Raw genomic sequence first — 5,829 nt, 5'->3', positions numbered from 1 at the left:
CCGAAAACACGTTAAAAATTTTTTAATTAAAAAAAAAATTTTTTTTTGCGCCAGTCAGCGCGGACGCCGCCAGGGGTGAAACTCGCGGGGCTCGGGGCTCCCCGCGCCTCAGGCAGCCTGTGGGCCGGGGCTCCGGCGCGGGGCAGCGTCCCCGGCGCCCGAGCAGAGGCTCGCTCCGTGCGCAGTTCCCCCCACGGTCCCCCCTCATTTGCCTTTGTGTGGATCCTGACCCGCCGGCTCCCGGCCGCAGGGATCCGGCCGCCGCGCGGGCTGGGGAGCTGCCTGAGGCGCTCTCCCCGCCGCGGCGCTGCCCCAGACTCACCCTCAGCGAGGCACAGAGTCGCCCAGTGCCCGTCCGGCTCTCACTTGCCCCGGCGCTGTCTCTATGGAGCTCAATGTACTGCAATGGCTGTGAGAGCGGGAGCCAGACGCAGCCTCCTCACTCTCTCCGCTCTGTAACATTACTCTCCAGCCAGCGCGGCTCCTATTGGCTACCGCCAACTCACGGGGCCCGCTCATTGGTCCGATACCTCCCATTGTCCTGACCAGAGCCCGTTTGCTATTGGTTGTCTCCGGGGACACGTCATCAAGGATTGAAACAGCGCGTAAATCTGAATGTGTGTGTATGCCGGGCAAAGAGGCTGAGGCGGGAGAGGCAGAGGCAGAGGCAGCAGCTGCTACGGGAAAGCAGAGCTCTATGGTGTATGTGTGCATGTGTCTAACCCAAGCCAGCCCCACACCGGAGCGGCCGCCGGAGCGAAAAGGGCCTGACTTTTCCACAAGTGTCTCCAACTCCTCAGGCAAAAGAGACACCCACAGGCCTCGCCCCCCCTTTCTTGCCCCACACTCAAGCCCAAAGCCGCTGAGATAAGAGGCCCCAGGCTTTTATAGCCCCTCAAAAGGGAGGGAGACTCTATCAGAGCATTTCCCCTAAAAACTGGGGTCTCTGCTAGTGGAGAGGGGCAGAAGACGCCGAGTCTCGAGCCCCTTAACAGCCTCTGCTTGCATTACACTTTAGGTCTCTGGAAAGGAAGGGCTTCTATAATAAGGTGACACGATCCAGCCAGCCGGCTTTAAAATACCCCTTTTCTGGACTCATAAACTGTCACGTCAGGCTTGGTGAGCAGCTGAAATCTTGACTCACTGAACAGGCATTCAGTTTCACCCATTTTCTCGGTTTGATCGAGTTTCACAGCATGTCTAGAACTTTTTATTTAAATACAAAGCCCTGTCTTAACTTCCTGGAAATCAAATAATTATTCCTTGTAATTAAACCACAGCCACTTCGTTTTGATATGGGGTACTCTAGCAGGAAATGTTTGTGAGGGCCTGCTAGAATTAACAGGCCACATTTTAAATTCATTAGAGGCCACATTTTAAACTGTTTGGCTGTTTTATTTGACTTGGTATGGATTACTGTTATAATCAAACGAATCCTTGTGATGCTATCTTTCCTTCCCATCACACCACTTAGTGCATCCATGTAACTGCTCTAGGATTACAGGAGTTGTAGGTATATTGTTACCCGAAGGATTAGATGCAGGCAGAGAGTGCATATGCCCAAATCCACAGGCTGTGGTTTCTGTAACTCGCCAAGCTGGCTGGTATTAATAGACATACTTCTATAGAGAAAATGGGCTGCCTGTAACGGCTAGTTCTGAAGACTGTACAGTTATATTAGTCCTTTATGAAACTACTATTTATTCTTTGAGCCTAAGCAGACCACACCCCTATTCAGTTATAACAGACTTCCCCTTTTTTCCTCCACACTCCAATAGTGTTTTATACAGTTCTAAATCCAACAACCAATTCCTCCAAATCTATTAAAAATAGCTCAAAGTTAAAATAAATCACCTACATTTTGTTAATATGATTTTTATCACTTCTAAGCATCCATAATCTAATTTATTTCCTCAAAATTTATTACACAGTTTGAGAATGAGCTTCGATAACCTTTCCTGTTTTAATGTTTATTCCTTCTTTTAAAAAAACACACTTTTGGTCTCAAGGATTATAGCTTTGGTGAATGGACAATATACATGTACCACATGCATATGGAAAAGGCTATAATACTAAAGAAGATGTAAATTTGTATAATGTACACACAGTGTTTAAAAAGAATATATCTTGAGTTAACTTTTATGTTATTCTTACACATTTATTCTCTTCTACTTCCCTCTACTAATTATTCAAATGTTATACTTTATTTAAATCTAGATATTCATTTCAATACTGTTTTTTCTTCTCAATGCCTTATACTACAAAATATTCAGAAGAATAATTAAGATACTTTCAATGGCACCCATGATATTAAAATATGACTATTATTCAAATACGCCACTAACAGCATTCACTAGGAGCAGTGTTGGATTTGCAGTGGCTCAGCCACACACTTTACCAGGTGTCTGTAGCAGCTTGTAGACACAGTTTAGGGCCACAGGACAACATGAGAGCAATGGGCCCACCCAAGTTTCTATTTTGGCAGGATGGTAAAATGAGTAATAAGTAGGAATTAAACAGACTTGGGTTTGAATCCCAACTCTACTAATTACTAGCTCTATGATCTTGGGCAAATTTTTAAACCAATTTGTGCTTCAGTTCTCTCAGCTATAAAAAGGAGGAAACTGTAGGGTTATTGTAAAGGTTAAACTTTTTTAAGGCTTAAAATTATGTTATGCATAAGCCTCTTGAATAAAGAAATTATGTTATGCAGACCCCTCAATCCCATAATTTAGAAAACCTCAAGGGCACTTAACCTTGAGCTTTTCTTCATATCTTAATTTCATATGAGGGCAATGGTTGCAAATCTAGCTTTTTGGGTTTTTTAAATCCTAACCTCAAATAGCACTAATCTCCCTCCAGTGTGGTGATGGTACCTTTATTTATTCCCGAGTGTAACGGGGGCTATGTCAGAGAGAAGAGTTTAATAACCACCACTTGCAGGTACTTCATTTCTTATATTTGATTTTCTATAATATAGCTGGGGAAAGACATAAAAAGGAAAACATTTTATTTATTTATTTTTTTTAAGGAAAACATTTTAAAATCAAACCTACAACTTCTAGTCTTAGCCCTGCAACCTTAATGTTTAGTTATTCATGGTATTAGACTCTTCTTCCACATGAATCCTTAGTTACAAATTGATGTATATTTTACATTAGAATTACTGGATGGTTTACCTCAAATCACAAAGTTATCTAACTGAAAAAACCCAAGTACCCTCTCCCATGCACACTTAAGCCAAATGAATTACAGATCTTCTTTATTTTTGTGTTTTTTTCCTTTCTTTTCTTTTCTTTTTTTGGAGACAGAGTCTCATTCTGTTGCCCAGGCTAGAGTGCCATTGCCTCAGCTTAGCTCACAGAAACCTCTAACTCCTGGATTCACGCAATCTCCTGCCTCAGCCTCCGTAGTAGCTGGGACTATAGGTCCCACCAACAACACCTGGCCGATTTTTCTATTTTTGGTAGAGACTAGTAGAGCTTTTACTCAGGCTGGTCTTGAACTCTTGAGCTCAAGGTATCCTCCCTTCTAGGCCTCCATGAGTACTATGATTGCAGGCGTGAGCTACTCAGGCCTGGCCCAGATCTTTAATATAGTTTATGCTCTTCTTTGATCCCCTCCAGGATAGGGGAAGTACTTCTCTTTTGCAGCCTATAATAATTTCACACATTAATTACTGCACTCATCGTTGTAATTATCCAGTTTTGTGTTTGCTTGTTTCACTACACTGCACTTCTAAAAAGCAGGGACCTTATCTTATCTTTGAATCCCAGACACCTATCCCAGCTCCTGGCAAACAGCAGGCACTAAATAAAGTCTGTTGAGTACATGAATTAATAACTAAAAGAATACTTATTGCGGCTTGGCGCCTGTAGCTCAGTGGCTAGGGTGCGAGCCACATACACCAGAGCTGGTGGGTTCAAATCCAGTTTGGGTCCAGGCCAACTATAACAAAAAAAAAAAAAAAAAAGCCTGGCATTGTGGTGTTTGCCTGTAGTCCCGGCTACTTGGGAGGCTGAGGCAAGAGAATTGCTTAAGCCCAAGAGTTTGAGGTTGCTGTGAACTGTGACACCTCAGTACTCTACCGAGAGCAACATACTGAGACTTTATCTCAAAAAAAAAAACCACTTACTGTAACTTGTTTTTTTAACTGCTGTCTTCTATCTTTGGGTCTAAGCATTTGAGTCTTTGTAAATTAGAAGGAAAATATTAATAGAGAAATAAGTAAATTGCAGTGAAAGGTAAAGAAGGTGAAAATGCAAGCGGCCAGGACTGGGGTGCTGGGAGTTTGATGGCTGCAGGGGGTAGCTGGGAACGTAGTGCGGGTGAGTGTTGGGCAGCCTCCCCCATTTCTGAGGACATGCTCCCGGGACCCTATCCTCAGACGCCAATCTGGCCGCTGCCGCCAAGAAGTGTAATACACAGGTAGAAGACTATGAGCCTTTCTCGGACCATGGCAGGGGGCATGGTGACTACCTGAAGCATTCTGACCGCTCACAGCAGGAGAGGATCTATGGTTTGACAGGTACCACACAGACCAGAGGTTGAACTAGAGTGAACCCGATGCCCTGGGACGAAGACACGTTTATCAGGCACCATGTGGATACGTCCTCCACACCTATCTCTTGGAATGCAAGTTACTGTTTGGCTTGTGGTCTTCCTGATTTTCATGTTTGGGTTGGGGAGAAATATTCTGCCTACTAGCTCGTGGGGCCAGAGCAGCAGCTTGTTTGCTTTATTCATTTTTCTTTCTTTCTTTCTTTCTTTTTATTTTTTTTTTTTTTGAGACGGAGTCTCAAGCTGTCACCCAGGCGTCCGGGCAACCTCAAACTTTTGGGCATAAGCGATTCTCTTGCCTCAGCCTCCAAAGTAGCTGGGACTACAGGCGCCTGCCACAACTCCGAGCTATTTTTTGTTGTTGTTGCAGTTGTCATTGTTGATTTTAGCTCCGGGTTGGAGCCCGCCAGTCTTGGTGTATGTGGCGGGCGCTCTACCCACTCAGGTATAGACGCTACGCTAAAGCGGCATCTTTAAAATAATTTGTACCAGGAATGAGGTGGCGGCGATCCCGAGCCTGCGGTTCACTGCAAGATCTGAGGAGGAAGCCTCGTGGCTTTTGTACCTTCCAACTAGAGCTCCCTTATTCCCAGAAATTTAACCTCAGTGAAATCCCTAATAAAGCTTCGCGCTGTGGGGCGGGGCGTGGTGGCTCCCGCCAGTAATCCCCGCGCTCTGGGAGGCCAGGCGGGTGGATCGCCCGGGCTCTCGGGCTCCGGATCAGCCTGAGCCAGGGCGAGACCGGCCTCTAAACGGAGCCAGGCGTTGCCGGGCGCGGTGGCTCCCGCCTGTAATCCCCGCGCTCTGGGAGGCCCAGGAGGGAGAATCGCTTGAGATCAGGAGTTCGAGACTCGCCTGAGCGAGAGTGAGACCCCCCCAACTCATGAAAAAGAAAAATGGAACAACCCAGCCGGGCGCCTGTAATCCCAGCGGCTTCTGGAGACTGAGGCAGCGGGATGCCCACAGCCCGAGTCTGAGGTTGCAGTGAGCTAAGACGCCACTGCACTCTGCTCGGGGGCATAGGGTGGGACTCTGTCTCAACAACACCAACACCAACACCAACAACAAAAATTAGCCGGGCGTTGTCGCGGGCGCCTGTAGTCCCAGGTACTCGGGAGGCTGAGACAAAAGGATCACTTGACCCCAAGAATTTGAGGTTGCTGTGAGCTGTGACGCCACTGAGGGCGACAAAGTGTGACTCTGTCTCAAAAGACAAACAAACAAACAAACAAACAAAGAACAACTTGGTGCTGTAGTACCTGCCTCATT

The 5,829-nt window shown here is 46.1% G+C and overlaps 1 protein-coding gene across 1 annotated transcript in view; it reads right to left on the bottom strand.

Moving 5' to 3' along the window:
* The window catches only part of HMGB1 (high mobility group box 1), a gene marked incomplete at its 3' end in the record, with an annotated part of 4,552 nt that extends 4,086 nt beyond the window's left edge, over positions 1-466 (bottom strand). Inside the window, exon 1 of the mRNA XM_012810000.2 lies at positions 323-466. The remainder of the gene's footprint in view (positions 1-322) is intronic.
* Positions 467-5,829: the final 5,363 nt, after the last annotated feature.

The sequence above is a fragment of the Otolemur garnettii genome, unplaced genomic scaffold (genome assembly GCF_000181295.1).
Source record: "Otolemur garnettii isolate 467f Iridium unplaced genomic scaffold, OtoGar3 scaffold00120, whole genome shotgun sequence".
Taxonomy (NCBI): domain Eukaryota; kingdom Metazoa; phylum Chordata; class Mammalia; order Primates; family Galagidae; genus Otolemur; species Otolemur garnettii.
This window is presented reverse-complemented; position numbering and strand designations above follow the sequence as displayed.